This window comes from Salvelinus alpinus, chromosome 7 (genome assembly GCF_045679555.1).
Source record: "Salvelinus alpinus chromosome 7, SLU_Salpinus.1, whole genome shotgun sequence".
In the NCBI taxonomy this organism is placed as follows: Eukaryota; Metazoa; Chordata; class Actinopteri; order Salmoniformes; family Salmonidae; genus Salvelinus; species Salvelinus alpinus.
Window position 1 is genome coordinate 50,848,984 of NC_092092.1, and position 17,634 is coordinate 50,866,617.

The following is a 17,634-nucleotide window of genomic DNA, read 5'->3' on the forward strand; positions in this document are numbered from 1 at the left end:
GTATGTAAACTTCTGACCCACTGGAATTGTGATACAGTGAATTATAAGTGAAATAATCTGTCTGTCTAAACAATTGTTGGAAAAATTACTTGTGTCATGCACAAAGTAGATGTCCTAACCGACTTGCCAAAACTCTAGTTTGTTAACAATAAATGTGTGGAGTGGTTGAAAAAACAAGTTTTAATGACTCCAATTGTATGTACACTTTTTTTATTGTGTAAAGTAGCATAATATACATGAATATACATTTCATAGTTGCATCAGTGTTTCATCCAGTTTTTACAATTACTACCCCCCCTCATCTATCTGACATACTTGGTGGGGTTGGACCTGTTGCACATCTGAAGGTGGACATGAGAAGTCATCCCGCGATAGACAAAGTTACATGGGCACCATTGTCCCCAGCCGCTGGCCCTTCCTCACTATGCCACTGTACTTTACTGGCTTCACATACCACAGCTTAAAGCACAGACTTCGGGAAAAAGGAGAACATGATATTAACCAATGTTACACTTAACACCAGGTTTTCACGGCTCTGGACCCTGGGCACCCACTCTGTATACAGTTTCCTTTTGACCAATAGCTTCCATTAACCCTCAAGATGCTAACATACAGTTAACTGCCAAAATGATGGAAACACTTGAGGTAGTGAAGGATACAAAGTATATTGAAAGCAGGTGCTTCCGCACAAGTGTGGATCCTGAGTTAATTAAGTAATTAACATGCCATCAGGCTCAGGGTCATGTATAAAAATTCTGGGCAGGCCATGACAATGGTTTGATGAGCATGAACACGATGTAAACCATAATATATGTATGCCATGGCCGTCTCAGTCACCAGATCTCAAACCAACTGAACACTTATGGGAGATTCTAGAGCGGCGCCTGAGACGGCGTTTTCCATCAACAAAACACCAAATCATGGAATTTCTTGTGGAAGATTGGTGTTGCAACCTCCAATAGAGTTCCAGACACTTGTAGAATCTATACCAAGGTGCATTGAAGCTGTTCTGGCTCGTGGTGGCCCAACACTGACACTTTATGTTGGTGTTTCCTTTATTTTGGCAGGTACCTGTATTTTGGATCATTTTGACCCCAAGATAGAACTATTGTTAAAAAAATTCACTTGTAGTAAAAGTCTAAACATATCTGTTATTTAGACACTTAAATGTCTATTGAAAGACGAATAGCTTGTGTGCTTCCTCAATGGGTGCTAATAATGATATTGTCCAAAGTACAATATGGTAGATTAGATATAATATGCAATTCGTTTTCCATGCAATTTGTTTTCCAAGTAAATTCTTTTAGACAGGAACCCCATTGTTAATGTCCCTCTTTCTAGGGGCGGAGTATGGCATAGATCTGCCGTTGAATTTCACGTTGATTGGCGCATAGACTGATGCCCCGGGCCATCCGATCATGCTACGTCAACCCCCATGTGTTTGCAACAGCCAGCTCTAGACACAGACATGAGAAAATGTAAATTATTAGAGATTCACTTCATTTTAATGTAATTTTAGACTGCATGTTGTGTATTGCAGTAAGTAATTTGCGTTTTATTTTACAGCCACCGATAAGCTTTATCTATAATTTCTCTTCATATGACAAGGATTGAAAATAATTTGCCAATAGATTGTCAAATTGATTCATGATGATGTCTGCTAGCTTGCTAGCTAAGATTTTGAAGGTATGATGTTGACATGATCAGTCCAATCAAAGCAATAATAGATACAATCTGATTTGATGTCATTTTATCTGTGGCCAATTACCTTGAGCCTTCTTGGATGGGTACTTCTAATGTAACTCTATGGCAGCACCCAGGGGGCTTGAATTTTCTAGCTCTACCCGGAGACATAGTGTCCCCATGAGTGACAGAACACTGAGCCAATCACGGCGCAACTAGAGAACATTACCAACCCCTATGCTCCATATATTCTGCTGGCTGCTTCACCACCACAGAAAGCACTGAGCTAGGCTGAAACACCTGCATTTTGAAGCAGCCTTACTCAAGAAAACAAAAAAGAAACCATGTGGCTTTGTTATATATATTTTTTTACATTGTTTACAAACTGATATGTGACACGTATTAATGCCAAAATAAAATGCAAAATAGGCATCACCTGCTAAACAGGTGAGCCTCAAAACAAGTGGGGCCCTGCCCTGAATGACAGGTCGCCACTGGTGATATAATTATTACCCAATAATTACTTCTCTCTCACCCACCCACAGGCATGTGCGTGCACAGATGCATAAACACACATATTACACACGAGTTGCTTTACCGTTGGGCTCCATAGTGTCCTTGGCCAAATCTGTCCGATCCTCTTATCCTGTTGTATTGGTTGGACGAGCACAGCTGGCCAAATCTTTGTGACACAGATTCTGCCAGGATGGCTTGAGGAGGAGATGGTGACATACAGTTAATAGACATGAAATCAAAAAAGAATAAGAGTCTATCATTAATCTGAGTTATGAGAGGAAAAAGTAGCTTAACTTTCGTAACAACCGTTCTTTTAACCTTCTTAACAATATCAGTAAAATTGTGTATTTTTTTCATACCCAGAAAGACCAGAGTGGACAGGGTGACTGCTTTTTTCATGATGATGGCTAAGGTGAAAATCTCACTATTAACAGAAACTTCAAGTTCAGCTTCACCCTGGTGCTTTATATATATATATATATAGCCTACTAATTATCGGCTCCCACAACCATACTTCCCCAGACAACACACACCCACAGGATTCTTACATTATTACATTTTATTTTGTCATTTAGCAGATGCTCTCATCCAAAGCGACTTAGGGGTAGGGTTGTAGAGAATCGAAGGACCGTGAATGTAATAAGAAATCTTAGGTGCTGGCTGAAGGCCGGTAGCAACCACTACAGAATGTCAGAACAAGGATGAGGTGGCTGTCCAGGTTAAGGGGAGTTTAATAGAAGATGTCCACATTCACACACACACATCTGACCACACACATTCTGTATGGCACTTTGTGACATCGGCTGATGTAGAAAGGGCTTTATAAATAAATGTTATTGATTGACCACTCATGGTTCAGATAACTGAGAATCGTGTGCAGTGAGAACTGACATTAACTATGTGGTTCTGAAAGGAAAGAGGAGAAAGAAAACTTAGGCTATAGCACTGCTATAATATGAATGACATGGCTGTATAAGCAAGCACAGGTTAGTATATAACAGCAAAGGACTATAACACTACAGCAGGTATAAGGCCTAGTCACATGGCAATAGACTAAACAGCCTATTGGACGTACACATGAAACTCAGGGAATTGTGCTCAAATAAACATTACAGTAATGTTGAAATGCATACATAATACAAATACAATGCGCATGAGTGATATGAACAGAAAACAAAATAGCCTAGCACCATAAATGTGACCGACCGGCTCAAAACGGTCTTATGTAGCAAAATTTGACATTTTCATTGGATCAAAGTAAAGAAAAAAAAAATTGTATCATACACTACAGTTGGGGAACAATGGGAAAGTAATTTTGCTTCGAAAGTTTATTAACTTGAAACCTCACTTTTGAGAAAATGGCCTTTGAATGTTTTGGTACTACTATTGGAGAGCCCTTCATTATCTACACCCATTCAGCATCGTTCACACCCTCTTAAGCTTTACCCCCACCCATCTCTTTAACTTCTCTATGGTAGGTGAGACGCTAACGTCCCACCAGGCCAACATCCGGTAAAACTGCAGAGCGCTAACATTCTAAATACACCATTCGTTATATTAAACATTCTTGTAAATACATGCATCTTACATCATTTAAAAGATGAACGTCTTATTAATCCAGCCGCTGTGTCAGATTTCAAAAAGGCTTTACTGCAAAAGCAAACATGCGATTTCCTGAGGACGGCGCCCCGCACACACAAGTATTACTAGCATTTTCCAACCAAGCATTAGCGTCACGAAAGTCAGAAATAACAATAAAATAAATCGCTTACCATTGAAGATCTTCCTCTGGTGGCAATGCCAAGTGTCCTAACTACTCAGTGAATGTTCGTTTTGTTTGATAAAATAAATGTTTATAGCCTAACACGAAACATTTGTAAACCGCTTGCGTCGTTATTTCCGTCTCATTCAACTTTGGACGACGTGTTCGTGGTAATTACACACACTAAACAAACGTTTATCCAGTCAAGGTTGGTTTCATTGCAATCCTCTGGTTGTTACTAACACAACCATACTTGATGGTTCTTTTCCCGGGACATATTGACCGAAACAAACCGATTTGAAGACACCAATCAATGACCTCATTGCGCACCAATGGTAGGACCAGTCTATCGTTGAATGACTGTATTTTGGCCCAATGACTACTGATCATCTTGAAATCTAGCTTGGAAGATAGCCAATGAGCTGAGGTAAACGGCAATACGTTTGAAGACCAGCCTTTGTCGTAAACTCTGGCGTAAAAGAGGTTAATTCGCCATTGCAAATCCTACTTGACGGAGCCACGAGTGTTACGCATAGCAGTACATATTCAATAGCATTTTCAACAAGTTTATTTATTTAAATTATGGCGAATAAATCAGGAAAAGCTAAAACAAAGTCTAGGTATACAGATTTAACCCAAATTATAGAGGAAATTGATAGAGACAGCGAGACCGAGTTGCTTCAGGAAGATTAATCTTTCAGCGAAGCTAGTTTTGACTCCCAGGCGGAAGACATGTTTCTGCATGGCGAGGATGCCATGCTGGATTGGTAAGTTCTAATGCTAATGTCATTGTTTGAAATTAATAATATCAAATATTATTCATTTGAGATGTATTTTGTTTGATTTTCTTATTTTTATTTGCAATATATAAAAATATCATATGTAATGAAATGTGTAAAGTGTGTGTGTGTGTGTGTGTGTGTGTGTGTGTGTGTGTGAGATATTTTTTTTATATTTTTTTTCCATAAACATGGAATGGAACAGCACTTCACCATAGTGATTATGTTCCCTGTGCTCTATATATATCTGTTTATTTTACGTGTTGATACAGGGCTCATACGTGAAAGTATTGTTACAGATTTTTTTATCTTTCACAGTGGCAGTGATTCTGATTATGAGCCACCAATGCCTAGGTGTACATCTCTCTCTGAAGCTGGTTCATCCAGCCGGACCCCCGCTGTCTCCGGCTCCACACCTACCCGGCCATCTAGAGGTGTGAAGTCAGTGACAAAAAAGCGGAGGTGGGGAAGAGAGAAACCTGCAGACAGAGGGGCAGAGGGTCATTGGCACTCTGTGTTAGAAGATGATGTGGAACCAAATCCACCAGTTTTTAGACTCAAAAGGCAGCCAGGACCTCAAGTAGACATGACTGCAAAGTACAGCCCCCTTCAACTTTTTCAACTGTTTTTCACCTCGTCAGTTGTTGATTCCCTGGTGTCGAACACCAATAAGTACGGGGCTAAGAAGCAGGCAGGAAAGAAAGAGGCATGGAAGACCATTTCCATGTCAGACCTTTTCTGCTACTTTTCAATGGTCATTTACATGAGGCTGGTGAAGTTGAAAACTCTAAGGGACTACTGGAAAACGTCAGCTCTCTATCAACTACCTTTCCCCATGACTGTCATGTCTTCTAAAAGGTTTCTGACTATCTCACGGGCGCTTCACATCAGTGACCCAGAAGTTGATGGGGAGAATGACAAGAAGAGAGGCACACCAAGGTTTGATAGGCTCTGCAAAATCAAACCTCTCTACCCCAGCATCGTTGAGGCCTGCAAGACCTATTTTCAGCCCGCCCAGAACCTGTCCATCGATGAGAGGATGGTAGCCTCAAAGGCCAGAATCAGCCTCAAACTATACATGCATAACAAACCAACCAAATGGGGTTGCTGATTCTTTGTGTGCCTACACTTGCAATTTTTTTGTTTATGAGGGGAAAAACAGTTTTGCTACCGGTAATCCCAACAGGGTGGGATTTCCAAAGACAAAGATGAATGACATGCCTAAGCGGGCTGAGCGGGGTACCATGCGATGGATCCGTGAAGATGGCCTGCTGTTTGTGAAGTGGATGGATACCAGAGAGGTGGTCATGTGCTCCAGTATCCACAAGTCCTTCAGTGGAGATCACGTCGTCAGGCGTGTGAAGGACGGTGCCGGGGAATGGACCACGAAAAATGTTCCCATTCCAGCTGCTGTGGAGGACTACAACAAGGGCATGGGAGGTGTGGATCTGTCAGATGCGCTGATAGGATACTACAATGTTCTCCACAAGACCATGAAATGGTAAAAGACATTTTTCTATCATTTCATTGACATTGCTGTGGTGAATTCCTTCATCCTCCAGAAGGAAATGGCCAAGAGCTGTGGACAGCCCCCGATCTCACAGCTAGCCTTCAGGGAGCTGCTCATCCAGGAGCTTGCTAGCTACAGCAAGTCCACTGCAGCACCTTCTGTCCCTTCTGTGTGGGAACCCTATCTAAATTACCTAGAACCTGAGGTATCAGCTATTATGCTGCAAGGATTCTCTTAGAATGGTGGTGATCTATGTATTCAGAATTACACTGTATGTTCCATGTGTGGAACCTAACTTCTTAGTTTAAACTGAGCTTTTTTGTTTAACCTTTCACGAGCCTCTACCCCGGGTCCGGGATCACCCCCCACCCCCCCCCCCACACACTGATTAGCATAGCTAGCATAGCTTCACAAGTAGATAGTAGCATCTAAATATCATTAAATCACAAGTCCAAGACACCAGATGAAAGATACAGATCTTGTGAATAAACCCATAATTTCTGTTTTTTTTAATGTTTTACAGGGAAGACACAATATGTAAATCTATTAGCTAACCACGTTAGCAAAAGACACCACTTTTTTTACTCCACCAGTTTTTTACTCCATCAGTAGCTATCACAAATTCGGCCAAATAAAGATATAAATAGCCACTAACCAATAAAAAACCTCATCAGATGACAGTCTGATAACATATTTATGGTATAGGATAGGTTTTGTTAGAAAAAAGTGCATATTTCAGGTAGAAATCACAGTTTACAATTGCACCGACCATCACAACTCGACTAGAATTACTAAAGAGAGCAACGTGTATGACCAATTTACTCATCATAAAACATTTCATAAAAATAGACAAAGCATAGCAATGGAAAGACCCAGATCTTGTGATTTCAGACAATATTTCAGATTTTCTAAGCGTTTTACAGCGAAAACACAATAAATCGATAAGTTAGCATACCACATGTGCAAACGTTACCAGAGCATCGATTCAAGCCAAAGAGAGCTATAACGTAATCATCGCCAAAATACACTGCTCAAAAAAATAAAGGGAACACTTAAACAACACAATGTAACTCCAAGTCAATCACACTTCTATGAAATCAAACTGTCCACTTAGGAAGCAACACTGATTGACAATAATATTCACATGCTGTTGTGCAAATGGAATAGAAAAAAGGTGGAAATTATAGGCAATTAGCAAGACACCCCCAAAAAAGGAGTGATTCTGCAGGTGGTGACCACAGACAACTTCTCAGTTCCTATGCTTCCTGGCTGATGTTTTGGTCACTTTTGAATGCTGGCGGTGCTCTCACTCTAGTGGTAGCATGAGACGGAGTCTACAACCCACACAAGTGGCTCAGGTAGTGCAGTTCATCCAGGATGGCACATCAATGCGAGCTGTGGCAAAAAGGTTTGCTGTGTCTGTCAGCGTAGTGTCCAGAGCATGGAGGCGCTACCAGGAGACAGGCCAGTACATCAGGAGACGTGGAGGAGGCCGTAGGAGGGCAACAACCCAGCAGCAGGACAGCTACCTCCGCCTTTGTGCAAGGAGGTGCACTGCCAGAGCCCTGCAAAATGACCTCCAGCAGGCCACAAATGTGCATGTGTCTGCTCAAACGATCAGAAACAGACTCCATGAGGGTGGTATGAGGGCCCGACATCCACAGGTGGGGGTTGTGCTTACAGCCCAGCACCGTGCAGGACGTTTGGCATTTGCCAGAGAACACAAAGATTGGCAAATTCGCCACTGGCGCCCTGTGCTCTTCACAGATGAAAGCAGGTTCACACTGAGCACATGAGCACATGTGACAGACGTGACAGAGTCTGGAGACGCCGTGGAGAACGTTCTGCTGCCTGCAACATCCTCCAGCATGACCGGTTTGGCGGTGGGTCAGTCTGGTGTGGGGTGGCATTTCTTTGTGGGGCCGCACAGGCCTCCATGTGCTCGCCAGAGGTAGCCTGACTGCCATTAGGTACCGAGATGAGATCCTCAGACCCTTTGTGAGACCATATGCTGACACATGCACATTTGTGGCCTGCTGGAGGTCATTTTGCAGGGCTCTGGCAGTGCACCTCCTTGCACAAAGGCGGAGGTAGCGGTCCTGCTGCTGGGTTGTTGCCCTCCTACGGCCTCCTCCACGTCTCCTGATGTACTGGCCTGTCTCCTGGTAGCGCCTCCATGATCTGGACACTACGCTGACAGACACAGCAAACCTTTTTGCCACAGCTCGCATTGATGTGCCATCCTGGATGAACTGCACTACCTGAGCCACTTGTGTGGGTTGTAGACTCCGTCTCATGCTACCACTAGAGTGAGAGCACCGCCAGCATTCAAAAGTGACCAAAACATCAGCCAGGAAGCATAGGAACTGAGAAGTTGTCTGTGGTCACCACCTGCAGAATCACTCCTTTTTTGGGGGTGTCTTGCTAATTGCCTATAATTTCCACCTTTTGTCTATTCCATTTGCACAACAGCATGTGAAATTTATTGTCAATCAGTGTTGCTTCCTAAGTGGACAGTTTGATTTCACAGAAGTGTGATTGACTTGGAGTTACATTGTGTTGTTTAAGTGTTCCCTTTATTTTTTTGAGCAGTGTATATTAATTTTTTCACTAACCTTCTCAGAATTCTTCCGATGACACTCCTGTAACATCATTTTACAACATACATATAGAGTTTGTTCGAAAATGTGCATATTTAGCCATACAAAACCGTGGTTATACAATGAAAATACTAGCAAATCAAGCCTCAAAATGTCGGACGTCATCTTTCAGAGTGATCTAGTTTAATCGAAAGCTAATCATATACTTGACAAAAAAATACAGGGTTGACAGGAATCGAAAGACAAATTAGTTCTTAATGCAACCGCTGATTTACATTTCTAAAATTATCCTTACTGTGCAATACAGGGTTCGCCAAGTGAAGCGATAACAAACAAAATGGCGGATTATGCGTTTAAAATATTTCGACAGAACAACGATTTATCATATTAAATATTTCTTACTATGAGGTGATTTTCCATCAGATTCTTGGGCAATGTATCCTTTCTTGGGTCTAATCTTCTTTTGGTCGATAGATGTCCTCTGTCCTTCGAAATGTCCACTAACATCGACCGAGACCCTGAAACGTGCCCAAAGCTTCAAAGTGCACGACAAAGAAATTCCTCAAAATCGCACTAAACAGATATAAATTGCTATAAAACGGTTCAAATTAACTACATTATGATGTTTTTAACAACTATAACGAGTAAAAACATGACCGGAGAAATATCACTGGCTAAACAACCATTTGGAAGGAGGCAAGTCCGATGTCCATCTTGCGTAAGACGCGCGAAGGGAAAGAACGGTACTTCCACGTTTTGTTGTTTTATAGTGGCTCTGATTGTGCAATCGACTCCATTCAAAGCGTGATGACGTACTGACACCCAGAGGAAGACGTAGGCAGTGTCGGTTTCTCCATAGCATTTACAGGCACCTTAAAACCGACCCCAGATCAGGGGTCAAAATTTCTGAAATCTGACTCCCTGTCAGGAAAAGTGCTGTAGAAGTAGTTCTGTACCACTCAGAGACAAAATTCCAACGGCTATAGAAACTAGAAAGTGTTTTCTATCCAATAATAACAATAATATGCATATTGTACGATCAAGAATTGAGCACGAGGCAGTTTAATTTGGAGACCGAAAAATGCTAATGCGGAACAGCACCCCCTATAGTTGCAAGAAGTTAATTTCTGTTTGTAAGTTTGTTTAAAATGTATGTATTGAGAGACGCAATGATGGGGATAGGGTGAGAGAAGCGGGGAGAGGAAAATGGTGTGTGTGTGTGTATGTGTGTGTATGTGTATGTATATATATATGTATGCGCAGGTATGCGTAGGCGAGTGCTGTTTTTTAAATATATTTTTTACATTTTTTTCTTTGTCTCTGTTGTTGTATCTCTTAATGTGGGTGAAAATAAAAATGCTGTTTAAAAAAAATTAAATGACAAGAAAGCAAATTACGGACTCCTCTTTAAATCTGCATATTCCTCCAAAGCTCAGCTGTCCTGAGTCTGCACAACTCTGCCAGGACCTAGGATCAAGAGAGAAACTTAAGTGTTTTAGTACTATATCTCTTGACACAATGATGAAAATAATCATGGCCTCTAAATCTTCAAGCTGCATACTGGACCCTATTCCAACTAAACTACTGAAAGAGCGACTTCATGTGCTTGGCCCTCCTATGTTGAACATAATAAACGGCTCTCTATCCACCAGATGTGTACCAAACTCACTAAAAGTGGCAGTAATAAAGCCTCTCTTGAAAAAGCCAAACCTTGACCCAGAAAATATAAAAAACTATCGGCCTAAATCGAATCTTCCATTCCTCTCAAAATAAATTGAAAAAGCTGTTGCGCAGCAACTCACTGCCTTCCCGAAGACAAACAATGTATACGAAATGCTTCAGTCTGGTTTTAGACCCCATCATAGCACTGAGACTGCACTTGTGAAGGTGGTAAATTACCTTTTAATGGCGTCAGACCGAGGCTCTGCATCTGTCCTCGTGCTACTAGACCTTAGTGCTGCCTTTGATATCATCGATCACCACATTATTTTGGAGAGATTGGAAACCCAAATTGGTCTACATGGACAAGTTCTGGCCTGGTTTAGATCTTATCTGTCGGAAAGATATCAGTTTGTGTCTGTGAATGGTTTGTCCTCTGACAAATCAACTGTACATTTCGGTGTTCCTCAAGGTTCCGTTTTAGGACCACTATTGTTTTCACTATATATTTTACCTATTGGGGATGTAATTCGAAAACATAATGTTAACTTTCACTGCTATGCGGATGACACACAGCTGAACATTTCAATGAAACATGGTGAAGCCCCAAAATTGCCCTCGCTAGAAGCCTGTGTTTCAGACATAAGGATGTGGATGGCCGAAAACGTTCTACTTTTAAACTCGGACAAAACAGAGATGCTTGTTCTAGGTCCCAAGAAACAAAGAGATCTTCTGTTGAATCTGACAATTAATCTTGATGGTTGTAAAGTCGTCTCAAATAAAACTGTGAAGGACCTCGGCGTTACTCTGGACCCTGATCTCTCTTTTGACGAACATATCAAGAATGTTTCAAGGACAGCTTTTTTCCATCTACGTAACATTGCAAAAATCAGAAATTTTCTGTCCAAAACTGATGCAGAAAAATGTATCCATGCTTTTGTTACTTCTAGGTTAGACTACTGCAATGTCCTACTTTCCGGCTACCCGGATAAAGCACAAAATAAACTTCAGTTAGTGCTAAATACGGCTGCTAGAATCCTGACTAGAACCCAAAAGTTTGATCATATTACTCCAGTGCTAGCCTCCCTACACTGGCTTCCTGTTAAGGCAAGGGCTGATTGCAAGGTTTTACTGCTAACCTACAAAGCGTTACATGGGCTTGCTCCTACCTATCTTTCCGATTTGGTCCTGCCAAACATACCTACACGTACGCTACGGTCACAAGACGCAGGCCTCCTAATTGTCCCTAGAATTTCTAAGCAAACAGCTGGAGGCAGGGTTTTCTCCTATAGATCTAAATTTTTATGGAATGGTCTGCCTACCCATGTGAGAGACGCAGACTCGGTCTCAACCTTTAAGTCTTTACTGAAGACCTATCTCTTCAGTGGGTCATATGATTGAGTGTAGTCTGGCCCAAGAGTGTGAAGGTGAACGGAAAGGCTCTGGAGCAACGAACCGCCCTTGCTGTCTCTGCCTTGCCGGTTCCCCTCTCTCCACTGCGATTCTCTGCCTCTAACCCTATTACAGGGGCTGAGTCACTGGCTTACTGGTGCTCTTTCATGCCGTCCCTAGGAGGGGTGAGTCACTTGAGTGGGTTGAGTCACTGACGTGATCTTACTGTCTGGGTTGGCGCCCCCCCTTGGTTTGTGCCGTGGCGGAGATATTTGTGGGCTATACTCGGCCTTGTCTCAGGATGGTAAGTTGGTGGTTGAAGATATCCCTCTAGTGGTGTGGGGGCTGTGCTTTGGCAAAGTGGGTGGGGTTATATCCTTCCTGTTTGGCCCTGTCCGGGGGTATCATCGGATGTGGCCACAGTGTCTCCTGACCCCTCCTGTCTCAGCCTCCAGTATTTATGCTGCAGTAGTTTATGTGTCGGGGGGCTAGGGTCAGTCTGTTATATCTGGAGTACTTCTCCTGTCTTATCCGGTGTCCTTTGTGAATTTAAGTATGCTCTCTCTAATTCTCTCTTTCTCTCTTTCTTTCTTTCTCTCTCTCGGAGGACCTGAGCCCTAGGACCATGCGTCAGGACTACCTGGCATGATGACTCCTTGCTGTCCCCAGTCCATCCACCTGGCCGTGCTGCTGCTCCAGTTTCAACTGTTCTGCCTGCGGCTATGGAACCCTGACCTGTTCACCGGACGTGCTACCTGTCCCAGACCTGCTGTTTTCAACTCTCTAGAGACAGCAGGAGCGGTAGCGATACTCTCAATGATCGGCTATGAAAAGCCAACTGACATTTACTCCTGAGGTGCTGACTTGCTGCACTCTCGACAAATACTGTGATTATTATTATTTGACCATGCTGGTCATTTATGAACATTTGAACATCTTGGCCATGTTCTGTTATAATCTCCACCCGGCACAGCCAGAAGAGGACTGGCCACCCCTCATAGCCTGGTTCCTCTCTAGGTTTCTTCCTAGGTTTTGGCCTTTCTAGGGAGTTTTTCCTAGCCACCGTGCTTCTACGCCTGCATTGCTTGCTGTTTGGGGTTTTAGGCTGGGTTTCTGTACAGCACTTTGAGATATCAGCTGATGTACGAAGGGCTATATAAATAAATTTGATTTGATTTTAAAGGCAATGCTACCAAATACTAATTGAGTGTATGTAAACTTCTGACCCACTGGGAATGTGATGAAAGAAATAAAAGCTGAAATAAATCATTCTCTCTACTATTATTCTGACATTTCACATTCTTAAAATAAAGTTGTGTTCCTAACTGACCTAAGACAAGGAATTTTTACTTTCATTAAATGTCAGGAATTGTGAAAAACTGAGTTTAAACGCATTTGGCTAAGGTGTATGTAAACTTCCGACTTCAACTGTAGCCTCGTTATTGTTATTTTATTGTTGCTCTTTTATTTTTTTTACTTTAGGTTGTTTCATAAATATTTTTCTTAACTCTTACTTCTCTTAAAACTGCATTGTTTTAAAGGCTTGGAAGTAAGCATTTCACTGTAAGGTTTACACTTGTTGTATTCGGGCGCATGTGACAAATACAATTTGATTTGATTTGAAACCAATGCTTCTCACAGTTGTGTTGGCTGGATGTCCTTTGGGTGGGGGACCATTCTTGATACACACGGGAAACTGTTGAGAGTGAAAAACCCCGCACCATTGCAGTTCTTGACACACTCAAACCGGTGTGCCTGGCACCTACTACCATACCCTGAATGGCACACATACACAATCCATGTCTTAATTGTCTCAAAATAAAATAATTCTTTAACTTCGCTACACTGATTGAAGTGGATTCAACAAATGACATCAATGAGGGACCATACAGGGATGCCAACTTTTGAGGAAAGCTTGGAGTGAGATTTGCTATGTGAATATCATTGCCCCCTGGCACAACCCCCATTGCCCCCAGGAAAATTGTACTGTTTTGAAGCATGATTCCTGCAATTCTACGTATTTTGACATGGCTTAGGTCTAAGACCAGGGTGGGGGAAAAATGGGGGAGAAACAAGTCAGGTCTATTCAGGATGCTTTGAACAGTAAATTAACACTCAAAATTCGACAGCTTTGTTACTTTGAGATTTTGGGGGTGATGAAATTGATGGGCAAATGCTAGAAACAGTGGGAAGGTTGGAAGCAGGGATTGATCCCTATTCTCAGGTGGAAAGTTGTATGCGAGGCTCGGCACAGGATCATCGATTGTAGCCTCCTTGTCCATAAACTACTTTCAAGTTAAGGTGTCACGATCTTGTAAATGAACAGACCAAGGCGCAGCGTGAGTATAGCTCCACATATTTAAGTGAAACTAACAAAACTTACAAAGACCGTGAGGCCATAGTGACCGGCCATAGTGACCAAACATAGTGACCAAACACACTAACACAAACAATATCCCACAAATGCAGGTGGGGAAAAAGCCTACCTAAATATGATCCCCAATTATAGGCAACGATTACCAGCTGCCTCTAATTGGGAACCACACAAACCACCAACCTAGAAATCTATAACTTAGATAACCCCCCCAGTCACGCTCTGACCTAAACACCATAGAGAACCGAGGGCTCTCTATGGTCAGGGCGTGACATAAGGACACAAAAAATATATATATTTGGATGAACTATCTCTTTAAAATAGGCCTGGAAGAAAATCCTGCTTGCTCTCCAGGAGGATTAGCCTCCCTTGATCTATGTTTCTTTTTATGAAAATGTCAAGCCTTTCTCAATCACCCAACCTTCAAGAAAAATCTAATGGATATCAACACTCAGGTAGTTTATGCCTACTAGTTAAAGATCCTTGCCATCATCTTACTCTACATTGTCACGCCCTGACCATAGAGAACTATTGTTTCTCTATGGTATAGTAGGTCAGGGTGTGACTAGGGGGTGATTTAGTATATGTATGTCTATGTTGTATTCTAGTTTATTATTTCTATGTGGGTATTCTAGTTTTCATATTTCTAGGTTGGTGTGCTTGATATGGTTCCCAATTAGAGGCAGCTGGATATCGTTGTCTCTAATTGGGGATCATATTTAAGTAGCATTTTTTCCACCTGTGTTTTATGGGATATTGTTTTGAGTTAGTGCACGTAGCACCTCTGTAGTCACGGTTCGTTGTTAGTTTATTGTTTATTTGTTTTTTGTCTTTGCTGAGTTTCACTTTATCATTAAATTATGTGGAACTCAACATCCGCTGCGCCTTGGTCCGATAGTTATTCCAGCGAACGTGACATACATAGACAAAATATGATGACTTTATGAGCTGTGAGTCCCTCTACCATCTCTGCCTAGCGTGTGCACAATACTAAAGTGTCAAATTTATATTTGATTCCAGGAGCATTTCATATCCAATGCTTATTTGTAGGACTTATTCACGGTGGTGTAAAGTACTTTAGTAAAAATACTTTAAAGTACTACATAATTAGATTTGTTTGTGTATCTGTACTTTACCCTTTATATTTTTTACTATTACTTCACGACATTCTGAAAGAAAATAATGTACTTTTTACTCCATACATTTTCCCTGACAGCCAAAATTACTCAAGACAGGAAAATGGTCCAATTCATGCACTTATCCCTGATCATCCTGACTACCTGTATAAACATTCTTCATTTATAAATTATGTCTGAGTGTTGGAGTGTGCCCCTGGCTATCCGTAAATTAAGAAAACAAGAAAATGGTGCCGTCTGGTTTGCTTAATATAAGGAATTTGAAATTATTTACATTTTTACTTTTACTTTTGATACTTAAGTATATTTAAAACCAAAAACTTTTAGACTTGTATTCAAGTAGTATTTTACTCTATGACTTTCACTTTTGAATCATTTTCTGTTAAGGTATCTTTACTTTTACTCAAGTATTACATTTGGGTACTTTTTCCACCAATGCTTATTCAAAACTGTCCATGAATGGCTACAAAGACACAAGTAGGAATATCAGATTTCAAATATGTTATTACACTGGCAACATTGGGAAGTGGAATAATAAAATAAGTCTAGGGAATAACAGTAGTGTTCTTGCTGACAAGCATAGTAATTACCCATTTATTTTAGCCCATTGTTAAGAATGAGAATTGTTCCATTGATCAGACAAAATAAATAGATAAAATCTGAAGAGAAGTTTACATTAATCTGCCACTACACCCTAACCAAATAATGTGTCTATTTATTTTCCCACTCTAGAATCAAACATACACTTTAGGGTTCACAATATGTTGTAAAAAATAATATTTCCATACTTACAAACAGGTCACCCGACCAAACTTCCCTGCTAAAACATACTGTAGGTATGTCTGCTGCTTTTTCGTTGTCAGACCCAAAATGCCAATCACCAAAACAAGGGGACTAATGCAAGTGTAGATTAAATAGAATTCAGTACATGGTGTCAAAAGGCTGCATTGTACAATATATTAATGGACAGGAGTAACCGCAGCCTAATTTTTGTTGACAACATTTTACATAAAACAGCGTTACCGTGCTGCTCTTTTTATAGTTTTATAAACTCAGCGGAGAACGTTCTCTCTCTCCATTCAGCTCCGCTCTAATCTTGGGCGTTTCTTTAAAACATGCCTCCAATCCCCTTGATCCTTCAATAACTAGACCAATCATATGCTTCAAAGCGACGTAACAAGACAGGACATAGAGGTTCTGCTCGTGATGTTCAGTTGCAGGCGCAGATTTCAAAAAGATTTGGGGCACAGTTGAAAAGTTAACGAGCTGACAATGCAATAGACGAAAGTAAAATAATAAATGCAGTCGTTTTCATTGCGTGAGACATAAGAGGTGTGTCATAAGAGCGTGAGAAGAGGGTCAAATGCATGTGTTTCACGGCCAATGCGTGGGAGTTGGCAGTGCTGGTTCATAGCTTTCACCTGGTCAGTCTATGTCCCTCAAACTCAACTCTGAACCTCTAAGCCAGTTCCACTGCATTTTTTTCATTGTTCCCCTCTGATCAGGGACTGATTTAGACCAGTGACACCAGATGTGTGAAATTAATTACCAGGTAGAACAGAACTAGCAGGCTCCGGCTAGTTGAGTTGAGTACCCCTGGTCTATGTCATGGAAAGACCAGGTGATCCTAATGTTTTGTATATAATGTGGTGTGGAATGGGTCATTGTGTGAGAGTAGACCCTGTAGAAGGACAGTGTGCCAATTGGCCAGTCCAGAAACACTCTTACTCTGAGGCGGAAGGAAGGCAGGTGTCTCTGGGGTTGAGGGTTGATGAGGCAGGAAGCATATAATAATAATATTTTCATTATTGTCGAGTAATCATCCATAGGGCAGCAGAACAGACACCAGAACTTGTCATATCCTCCAATGTGACAGGCATGATTCAATCCTTTTCTACCGATGTCTTTACATATGTCACTGCTATTATAGCCATCCCATTCCACTCTACCTCCCAGTAACAGCATCCAATCAAACCCTCTCTACACAGCACATTTTCCTCAGAATCAAACCTCTCTGGGTAATCAGGATATGGCTGCTCTCATCTTGCCAACTCAACCTTTCTGTTCCCCTCAGAGAGAGAGAGAGGTTGGGATTTGCTGTGTTTGGGTCCAGCATCTGCAGATGCCTGTGATATAAACAACATTGATTGTTTATAACTAGCACACATACCCTTCTTCAGCAGTTGTGGTTTTACCCAGAACTCTTCCTCGTGGTCCACACTG

The 17,634-nt window shown here is 41.5% G+C and overlaps 1 pseudogene; it reads right to left on the reverse strand.

Annotated features, from left to right (window-relative positions):
• Positions 1-241: 241 nt before the first annotated feature.
• Positions 242-2,642, reverse strand: LOC139581884 (leukocyte cell-derived chemotaxin-2-like; annotated as a pseudogene).
• Positions 2,643-17,634: the final 14,992 nt, after the last annotated feature.